This window comes from Triticum aestivum, chromosome 6B, assembly GCF_018294505.1.
Source record: "Triticum aestivum cultivar Chinese Spring chromosome 6B, IWGSC CS RefSeq v2.1, whole genome shotgun sequence".
Taxonomy (NCBI): domain Eukaryota; kingdom Viridiplantae; phylum Streptophyta; class Magnoliopsida; order Poales; family Poaceae; genus Triticum; species Triticum aestivum.
The window spans coordinates 53,732,756-53,744,747 of NC_057810.1; positions in this window are offsets into that span (position 1 = coordinate 53,732,756).

An 11,992-nucleotide genomic window follows, 5' to 3' on the forward strand; every position below is an offset into this window, starting at 1 on the left:
CTTCCATGTTTTACAGAAGAGTGCTTTTAGGTTGATTCTTTTTGCAGATGATTAGTAGACAAATTCCTCAGGTCCAGCAATTTATGTCAGAATTTTTAGAGTTCCAGAAGTATACGTTTGATACATATTGCTACAGATTGTTCTGTTTTTTGACAGATTCTGTTTTCTATGTGTTGTTTGCTTATTTTGATGAATCTATGAGTAGTATCGGAGGGTATGAACCATAGAGAAGTTGGAATACAGTAGATATTACACCAATATGAATTTAGAATGAGTTCACAACAGTACCTAAGTGGTGATTTCTTTTCTTATACTAACGGAGCTTACGAGTTTTGTTGAGTTTCGTGTTGTGAAGTTTTCAAGTTTTGGGGAAAGATTCGATGGACTATGGAACAAGGAGTGGTAAGAGCCTAAGCTTGGGGATGCCCAAGGCACCCCAAGTTAATATTCAAGGACAACCAAGAGCCCAAGCTTGGGGATGCCCCGGAAGGCATCCCCTCTTTCATCTTCGTTCATCGATAACTTTACTTGGAGCTATATTTTTATTTACCACATGATATGTGTTTTGCTTGGAGAGTCATTTTCTTTTGTTAGTATTTGCTTGCTGTTATTTATAATAATGTTTTGCATATCTATAGTTTCAATAAAAAATTCAAGGATAGCCTTTACCATGCTTATTTTGCAAGTATACATGTTGCTGTTTCAAAACAGACAGTTTACCGCTGTTGCAAAAATCCCTTGAAAAGTCAGAGATTGAATCTTTTTGCATATTGAGCTCTGATAAATATTCTACAGCGTAGTATATTTCTTATAATTTTTGGAGTTAGGGAAGTATGATGAATCTTGCATTCTTTACAGACTATATTGTTTTGGCACATTGCTGTTATGTTTGCATTGTTTGCATATGCTTGCTTGTTTAATGATTCTATTTAAGGATAGGAGTATTAAATATGCATAGGAATCTAGTATGCAATGTTGAATAATAATTTTAGTGATTTGTTACAGTAGAGAATGATAAGGTTTTTGCATTGTTTTATACTAACTTATCTCACTAGTTCTTGTTGAGTTTGGTGTGGATGAAGTTTTTGAGATTTAGGGAAACCGTGATATAAAAGGAATTAAGGAGACACAAAAGCTCAAGCTTGGGGATTCCCAAGGCACCCCAAGATAATATTCTAAGAAGTCTCAAGCATCCAAGCTTGGGGATGCCCCGGTAGGCATCCCACCTTTCTTCTTCAACAATTATCGGTTAGTATCGGTTGAACCTAAATTTTTGCTTCTTCACATGAGTTGTGCTATCCTTGCAATGACATTTTAATTTGTTTTGCTTGCTGTTTGAATAAAATACCAAGATCTGAAATTCTTAAAAGGGGGAGAGTCTTCACATAGCCACAAAATTATTTGACTACTCATTGATCTTCACTTATATCTTTTTGAAATAGTTTGTCATTTACTCTTGTGCTTCACTTATATCCTATGAGTAAATGGTTGAATGAGTTGAATGTCATAAATCTGAAATTATATATGTTTCATATGCTTACCCCGTTGGGAGTAATGACTTCACATCTAATAAGTAGAGGTAGTAAATTTATTGAAGGTTAGCAAGCATTGTATTGGTCAGTTGAACAATTCATGAAAGAATATTGAAGGAAGAGAAATTTCACATATAAATATACTATCTTAGACATCTTCTATGATTGTGAGCCCCATTAATTATTTTCAAACCTGAGCACATTAGTTGAAGTTGGACAAGGAAGACAACGTAAAGAGTTATGCTGGGGTGTATTTGTCTAGAAGTTATATTGTTATAGATCCTCCAACATGTGGTGCTTGCTATTTAGAATCCTTTGCTAGCCTAAATATATGTACTAAGCAGAAATATTGCTTGTGCATCCAAATTCCTTGAACCAAGTTTCTTCCATGAGTGTCCACCATATCTACCTATATGCGGTATTTACCTGCCATTCCAAGTAAATTTGCATGTGCCAAACTCTAAACCTTCAAATAATAATCTGTTTTGTATGCCCGAATCGCTCATGTAGAGATCAGGGGTTGTCAGTATCTTCCATGCTAGGTGGGTTATTCTCACGATGAGTGGACTCCGCTCATCATTCACGAGAAAAATGGATGGTAACTGGGATGCCCAGTCCCATGATCAAAAGATAAAAATCAAATCAAAATAATTGAGAACAAAAACTCCCTCAGGATTGATGTTAGTTGGAGACATGCGTTGTTTTGGGCAAGCCATGGATTGATGATTGTTGGTGGAGGTGGAGTAAAAATTTTACCATTTTGTTTGGGAACCGCCTATAATGTATGTAGTATAGAAGATATTGGGAACTCTTGGTTGTTAGATCATACCTCTCAAAATTATTTATCTATATTTCAAAATCGAGCTCTGGCACCTCTGCAAATCCCTGCTCCCCTCTGCGAAGGGCCTATCTTTTACTTTTATGCAAGAGTCAGTGGTATTCCTTCTCATTCCTACCTACTCTTTAGTTGGCAAGCATCGTGTGTTGGGGAAATATCTAATCATATATGGCCATGCAAATATATTTGATCATGAATTATTATTATTGACATATATCTATATGATAAGTGAGTTGGGAGGCGAAACACTAAGCCCCTATCTTTCTCTATGTTAGATGGATGCTATCTATACCTACTAATAAAGGGGCTATTGCTTCTTACCACCGTAAATTCGCCCGTCCTTGGTCAAACAGGTTTCGTCCGTCGTCCCCTTGGTAGACTGGGCGAGGCATCGTAATAGTTTCGTTAAAAGAAAAAAAAACGTGATGTCAGCGGCCCAACTCAGCCGGCCCATTAACTGAGTACCCAAAAATTGTTTGCGAGTACGTAGAATCGAACTCGCGCCCTCCGCACCAACTAATTAGCTTGATGCCAGCTGAGCTAGAATGATTCTGTTGCTTCTTGCTTGGAAGGTTTCGTCCCATTCTAAAATAGTACCACCTCGACTCCTTGTGTGCAATCACACCAATTTATATACGTGCAGAACCTGCACATATTCAGAAGCTGGCTGCTGGATGATTCTACCTATAGATGATAAAAGAAAGCATGTAGCAGATTCTATATGAGAGATACGATGCAAGACCCGGCTGATTAGATATACCGACGCAAGGGAGGTACATTTATACTTTATTATTATTTCTTACCATTAACCTGATCATACTTGAAATCGGAGAGGGAGATGACATTGTGTAGACCTTGAGCTCCTGTAAATAAGGTATGCCAACATCATCGCCACCATGAGCAATTTCCCGAAACATTCATGATCAGATGCGAAGATACCACCTTATCAAACCCGATGAATATTTGCAGTGCTATTTCTCGATATCCCTTATGATGTATTGTGTACAACTATATACAAATAATATATGGAGTTGTAAAAACAGGTGCTTTTTTTCTTTCATGGTGTTGTAACGAAGGAGTCCATGAGGTATGAGCTAAGGACATGAAAAGTTTTTTTCTCCCGTTGCAACGCATGGGTATGTTTCCTAGTTTGTTCTAAAAATATGCTTCGAGTGGTAGCAATCATGGAAGACTACTATATGATAGTTGAGTATGTGGAGTTTGCTAAATCAAAGCTCTAACATAGACCCTTCCTAAAAATAAGATGAATTGTAATTGTTAGATGACTGAGAATGAAGTTTGTTAGTTTTCAAGAAAGTTTATAGTCTATGCTTTAACATGTGAATAGCTTGTTACTTGATCATGAAAAGTTTTATGAGATGAGCTATTGTTATGACATATAATGATGCTAGAAAAGGTGATTAAAATTATCATTGATCAAACTTGTGCACCTGCTAGCATTCACACTTCATAAATTCTTTTATCATTTACCTACTCGAGCACGAGCAGGAATTAAGCTTGGGGATGCTGGTACATCTTCAACGTATCTATAGTTTATGAAGTATTCATGCTATTATATTATCTGTTTTAGTTGTTTAATGGGCTTTACTATGCACTTTTATATTATTTTTGGGACTAACCTATTAACCTAGAGCCCAGTGCCAGTTTTTGTTTTTTCCTTGTTTTTGAGTTTTACAGAAAAGGAATACCAAACGGAGTCCAATTGACGTGCCAATTTTTGATGATTTTTAATGGACCAAAAGAAGCCCCTGGAGTAAAAGAGTTGGGCCAGAAGAGTCCCGGGCTCTCCACGAGGGTGGGGGGCGCGCCCACCCCCAATAGGCGTGGGCCCCTATCACGTGGACGACTCGGGCACCTCCTTGACGTGAGACCTACGCCAAAAAATCTTATAAATACAGAAACCTCCATAAAATAACCTAAATCGGGAGTTCCTCCGCTGCAAGCCTCTGTAGCCACCAAAAGCCAATCGGGACCCTGTTCCGGCACCCTGCCGGAGGGGGGATCCCTCACCGGTGGCTATCTTCATCATCCCGGTGCTCTCCATGACGAGGAGGGAGTAGTTCACCCTCGGGGCTGAGGGTATGTACCAGTAGCTATGTGTTTGATCTCTCTCTCTCTCTCTCTCTCTCTCTTCTCTCTCTCTCTCTCTCTCTCTCTCTCTTGTGTTCTTGATTTGGCATGATCTTGATGTATAGCGAGGTTTGCTATTATAGTTGGATCTTATGATTTTCTTCCCCTCTACTCTCTTGTAATGGATTGAGTTTTCCCTTTGAAGTTATCTTATCGGATTGAGTCTTTCAGGATGTGAGAACACTTGAGGTATGTCTTGCCGTGCTTATCTGTGGTGACAATGAGATATTCACGTGAACTACTTGATGTATGTTTTGGTGATCAACTTGCGGATTATGTGACCTTGGGAATCTATGCATAGGGGTTGGCACACGTTTTCGTCTTGACTCTTTGGTAGAAACTTTGGGGCACTCTTTGAAGTACTTTGTGTGGTTGAACAGATGAATCTGAGATTGTGTGATGCATATCGTATAATCATGCCCACGGATACTTGAGGTCACAATGGAGTATCTAGGTGACATTAGGGTTTTGGTTGACTTGTGTCTTAAGGTGTTATTCTAGTATGAACTCTATGATAGATCGAACGGCAAGAATAGCTCTATGTTATTTTACTATGGACTCTTGAATAGATAGATCAAAAATGATAGCTTTGAGGTGGTTTCGTACCCTACCATAATCTCTTTGTCTGTTCTCCGCTATTAGTGACTTTGGAGTGACTCTTTGTTGCATGTTGAGGGATATTTATATGATCCAGTTATGTTATTCTTGTTGAGAGAACTTGCACTAGTGAAAGTATGAACCCTGGGCCTTGTTTCCTAGCATTGCAATAACGTTTACGCTCACTTTCATTATTAGTTACCTTGCTGTTTTTATATTTTCAGATTACAAATACTCATATCTACCATCCATAGTGCACTTGTATCACCATCTCTTCGCCGAACTAGTGCACCTATACAATTTACCATTGTATTGGGTGTGTCGGGAACACAAGAGACTCTTTGTTATTTGGTTGCAGGGTTGTTTGAGAGAGACCATCTTCATTCTACGCCTCCCATGGATTGATAAATCTTAGGTCATCCACTTGAGGGAAATTTGCTACTGTCCTGCAAACCTCTGCACTTGGAGGCCCAACAACGTCTACAAGGAGAAGATTGCATAGTAGACATCAGGAGACAGTAGAGGACCTCGGGTGTGAGTCCATCGGCATAGGGGTGGCTGAAAAGACAGCCTTGGGAGTGTGAGGGCCATCTCGAAGCACGACGGCGGCTTGAGGTGCGATGAGCGAACCACGGCAGCCCGGCGCAGAGGCCAAACAAGGCGAGGAGGCCCCCAGCAAGGAGAGGCACTATGGTAAGCCGGTAGAGGGCGGCGCTCGAAGCCGTAGTAAAGCCGAGAACGGAGGTGAGCGCAACGGTAGCTCGCAGGAAGCTTTCACTGGCGGGTCGGAGCACTGATGGTGGCTCACGGCGGCTCGGGGACGTGCAGAGGGACGGGCCGAGGCCTGGGGAGGTGGGTGAGGCCAGACCGCGTGGTAAGGGCTTCCGGCTCTTCAGAGCAGAAGCAGAGGCGACTCAAACTGTCTTGATTGGGTTGACAAGTCCACGCCTACCTCCTCCAGGTCGTGGGCCCCTTTTTTTTTCTTTTTTTGTCTCTTTGACCCCGATTTGCTAACAGTGCGCGATGACTGGGCCAGGATCAAGCCCTCAGTTCATTATACTTCAAATCAGTTTCGCCGCAGATCGGATCAAACCGATGACTTTTATTTTTCTTCCATAGATACGTTGGTTGAATCCATGGCGACTTAATAATCTTTCCTTGATCTGAACCAATGAGGTTAGAGTTGATGCAAATCCTTCCATATGATGATCCAGCGGATAAAGCTTCTCGATCCCTGGGAGGGATCCCTCCAAGAACTCAACACCACCGTGCGCAGGCCCCACGGTGGGAGCCAACTGTCATGGAAATGTCGCGACAGATGTCCTAGTGTGAGGACTTAGTCATGAGGCCAACGCATTTATGTGGTAGCTTGAGAGGGGTTAATTGGAACGAGATATGCGAAGCGGATTAACACACAAGACAAGGATTTAGACAGCTTCGGTCCCCGGGAAACATCATTCGGTAATAGCCCTACATGCTGTTTTTGGCTAGGTCTCATTATGCTCATGAGGGAGACGTCATATATCCGGCTCTCCTCTAGTTGTGTCTAGCCTTAATGATTATTTACCTCCTCCCCCCTCTTGGGGTGCCCCGCCCCTTCTTATATAAGTTGAAGGGGCGGGTTACATGTAGAGTCAAACTCGGATTAGGACTTAACCTATTTTGACGTCTTACCATGGGCTTCTTACCATGAGCTTCTTAACGTCCTGGGCTTCTTAATGTATGCCGGCTTACAATTTGGCTTACAATCTGACTTACAATCTGGCTTAACTGTCTGGCTTAACTATCTGACTTAACTGTCTGCTGGCTTAACTGTCTGCCAGCTTACAATGCTTAACTATCTGACTTAACTGTCTGCCGGCTTAAAATGCTTAACTGTCTGACTTAACTGCCTGCCTTAACTGTCTGCAGACTTACAATGCTTAACTGTCTTACTTAACTGTCTGCCGGCTTACAATGCTTAACTATCCGCGGGTTTACAATCTGCCGGGTCACCAATGAAATTCCAAGTCCCAGCCAGTTCATATCTCCGGCCGGGTCACACCGCGGGGTATATCCCCGACACCTATAGTGCAGACACTTTTGAATGCATGGTATTGAGAGCCTACATTGGGAAATCTCCTGACCTCCAATGACTCAAGTTGGACTGTGTAGAGGTAGGAAGGTGTAGGCAGGACCACCACATGATTATACTCAGCAAAACCTTTTATGGATATGTGCCCCACGTCCTTCTGTGGATTCAGGGAGAAGATTGTGCAGTTCGATAGTTCTTCCCAGCACCAGTGAAGTATCACCATCGCGCTCGCTGTTCGTCTTCCATAAGTGTGCATTGCAGCCTGACAACGTGAGTAAACCAAGTCCACTACCCTTTTTGTTATAACAGAGATCTCATGCTCTTTGGTGTAGTTCAGGTTTGCAGGCAAACGTGTCACAGTCAGGCTCTGCCTCTCGATGTCAAACTCAAGGATACTACTTGAGCAAGGAAGGGCGGCTGAAAGCCTCAATCAGGCTCGTCGGCTTATCAGAGCTAGAGAAGCCAGTAAAGAGCATTCTAAACCAACAGGGAGTGCATCTTCGAAAAACCCATGGTGCGAGGACTGCCCATAAAACACACTTTCGACTACATGATATCGATAGCCTACTTTGTGAAATTTCTTGACCTCCAATAGCTTAAGATGGACTGTGTAGAGATAGGTAGACGTAGACAGTGGCGGAGCCATCATTTTAAACTTGGGTGTACATGTTTTCTCAAGTCAGCAAATTCAGTTTCGCCTATTACTCCGCTCCTCTTAATGTATATATATTTTTATACTAAAATTTATACTTACTATACTAGTGTGTTAAGGAGTATACTTTTTCATTAGTTGTTTGACATACTTTTTTTTGAACACACTTGTTTGGCACACTTAACAACAAAATAAAGTTAAATACTAGTTCTATTATTTAATTATTAAATATTTGTAATGTGTGTCGTTTAAAAAAATAATGTGTTGCGCCAAATTTTACTTTGTAAAAAAATATTTTATTTTGATACTTGTGTAAATTATATCATTTATACATATTTATAAATGATATCCCTAAAACATATGGTTTAACATACTCCCTCTGTCCCAAAATAAGTGTCTCAAACTTAGTACACCTCTGTACTGAAATTAGTATAAAGTTGAGGCACTTATTTGGGAACGGAGGGAGTCTATTAATAGTAGTTGTACTATATTATTAGAAAAACATATCGATAGAAAATTCTAGAGTACAAATTTAATCAGATGTGAGGAGGGACTGTTCTGATATAGTCGTTTTGGGAGCACCGATGTACAAAATTAAACATATTTACTAAACCATATGTTATGGATTACACAATATACCAATTTAACCTTATCTATAAATATGCTATGCTCCCTAATTTTTAAGGCTTCACAATCAATTAAGGTTTCCAATTTGAAATTGGATCATTCGATTTTGACCGGGTTGACAATTTATCAAGAAACTCTCTCATTCAATTCTTTTAATTAACTATGCTCCCAATTTTGGAGCTTTTCTCAGTTGAGGTATTCGATTTTGATTCGGCTCAAGATTTTGACCGGGCCTGACTTTTAAAATCAATTGGGAGCAACGACCTATAAGAACATATAAATTCCGCACGCCTTCTCACTACCTAGAAAAAAGAAGAAGCAGCAACATGTGATATTGTAGCACCAAAATAATACATGCTGACATCGATGCAGAAATTTTTTCCAGATAAGTAGGAGTTGATCAGCAGATAACACGGAATAACACCTCAAAAAGCCAATGAAGACACCATATTGTAAATAAAATGAAAAACACGCTCCATCATCTCGGCCACTTGCCAAACAAAATACTCCCTTAGATCCAAAATATATGGTGCGTTTGTTTTTTAGAAAGTCAAATTTATTTAACTTTGACCAAGTTCAGAGCCAAAAAATATTGACATCCAAAAATATAAATAGATAAAATACTATGAAGATTCACTTCATCATGAATCTATTGATACCAATTTCATATTGTGAATATTGATATATTTCTCTTTAAATTTGGTCAAACATAAAGAAGTTTGACTTCTAAAAAACTAATACACATTATATTTTGAAACAAAAGGAGTAAAAACATTATGAGAACTCAACAACACAAATGACACAGCAAAGCGCTCTCAACTCTTCTAGTATTTATTAAACTGTATGGTTCAACGATGTACATATATACTCTTCTTTAAAAAAATGCACCCATGTAATCATCTAGCTCCGTCCATGGATGTAGACAGGAGGACCAGGTGGTTATACTCAGCAAACCCTTCTATGAATATGTGCCCCTTGTCCTTCCCTGGATTCAGGGAGAGAAGATTGTGCAGTTCAATAGTTCTTGCCAGCATCCATGAAGGATCACCATCGTGCTCGATGTTCCTCTTCCATAAGTGTGTGTTGCAGCCTGACAACATGAATAAACCAAGTCCACCACTCCTTTCTGTTGTTATCACAGAGATCTCATGGTCTTTGGTGTGGTGCAGGTCTGCTGGCACACGTTCCACGGTTAGACTCTACCTCTCCACGTCAAACTCAAGGATACTGCTTGGACAAGGAGTGCGGCTGAAAGCCTCAGTTAGGCTCGTCAGCTTATCAGAGAGAAGCCAGTAAAGGGAATTCTCAACCAGCAAGGCGTGCATCTTCGAAAAACTCATGGGAGGAGAGCTTCCCACAAAAACCTTGGGTCGAAGAAATGCTAAGACGAGATTACCCCAGTCGCTAGTCTCTGACGAGTAGACGCAGGTGATTGCTCGTGAACCCTGAACGGCCCCCAGGTCCACCTTGAAGTGGTCGCCAACTCTCGCATCGCGAAGCACCGCTCCATTAACCCATGTTGACAGACTCATATGCTGGAGGGGGGTGAATGCAGTGGCGGACGCCGGTGACCGGGTCCCACACCAGGAACTGGTACTAATGGCCGAGGAAGATGAGTACGAGGCCATGGCGGCAGCTGAGCATCTGGTCGACTCCCTTGCCCTTCATGGAGAAGCGCTTGGTGGGGACGTGATTGGGGGCACAGAGTACAATGCATTTTTTTTCCACAAAATGTACTGAACAAACAAAGACGACAACCTTTGCTCAAAGTAAATAATTAAGAAAACAATCGTGCCTCCCATGTAATAATCGTTGATATCACCCTCGCAGCTTGCTGCTCCAGGCTTCGAAGGTCATGAGTTCTACAATATCTGCCTTGAAAACAAGAGATGTGAGACTACTTATTATCACTTTCTTAACAAGAAAGGATGTGCACGGCATTCCAACAACAAATAATGAGAAATTAACTTTATATGCCACTCTAAAGTCATGCTTTACAATATATACACCATACACTTTCAAATGGATAATACTAGTAAGCAACACTACTATATCCAGGAAGCTTCTTGAACTGCAACGACTCGAGATGGATCATGATGATGCCGATTATTGTGTACAGGAATACTGCATTATTGTCCTTGGCAAACCCCATTACCTTAACAACGTGCTCATCTCTATTTGGATCTGAGGGGATTTTAGTAGTTTGTCCAGTTCGATAATTTTTTTCCATCACCCATGAAGCAACATCATCATATTCGTTCTTCCGCTTCCATAATGGGGCATAAGCCTGACAACAAGAGGAAACCCAACCCACCATCTTTTGCTTGCGTAATTGAGAACCAATCATTGCTCCAAATCGCACTCCAAGCACACACACGCACCGTAATTTAGTAAGTAGCGATTCAAGCTACTTACTTAGGATGGTGTTTGGCAAACTCTACCGCGCAAAAAGTATCTAGGCCAAAAAGCGATATCCTAGGCATATTGGAAGCCTGGTGACTCGTATTTTTGGGCTAGTCTGATGGCGATAAAGGAGCAAAATTTTCACTTCGGATCGTTCGTGATAAAGGACGGCTCTGAGATACATTTCTGGGAGGACAAGTGGCTAGGAAACGTCACTCTTCACTAGTAGAAAACAGGGCATTCGTCCCGATTGGTGAGGGCCTTTTGTCCCGGTTATTGAACCAGGACTAAAGTGTCGTTACTAATGCCTCCCCCCTTTAGTCCCAGTTCTTACATGAACCGGGACAGATGGGCCTCCACGTGGCCACTACGAGCAGCCCAGGCAAGGGGGCCTTTGGTCCCGGTTGGTGACATGAACCGGGACCAAAAGGCTTCCACGTGTCAGCAGCTGGCTGGAGCTGAGGTTTTTCTTTTTTTTAAAGAAAGTGGCTGGTTTAGGGGTTTTGGGGGGTTAATTTTAGGTTGTTATTAGCTAGCTAATAGAGACAAGTGTCCTCTCTTATATCTTCGTCCTTGGTTTACCAACGCTACTGCTATGTTCATTTCACCCGCTGATATATAATAACTCATGCATGCTCGCATCATACATCATCATATATAATAACAAGTCCTACTAATCATGCATCATCATACAACTTCTACTCGTTAGTAATAACAAGTCATACGATCATCATCCTCATAGTCATCGAACCAAACCCTACATAATTGTTCTTAGCACATGATCATCAGTATCAGGTACGACCTAAACACCCTTAAGGTAAACACTACTGGAATCAGCTACTTTGCCATCTGCCAGCTCTTTGCCGTCAGCTAGCGAACGACAAAGAAGCTCTTTGCCATCAGCTACCCAAAAGCAGACGGCAAAGAAATGGCAGACGGCAAAGAAGCTCTTTGCTGTCCGCGGGCTTTTTGCCGTCTGCTGGCAGACGGCAAAGAATCTTTGCCGTCAGCTAGCAGACGGCAAAGAATCTTTGCCGTCAGCTAGCAGACGGCAAAGAGAGAGGTGGCCCCTACCCCCCGCCCGTTTGGAAAAAACTTAACGGCCCACCTCTTTGCCG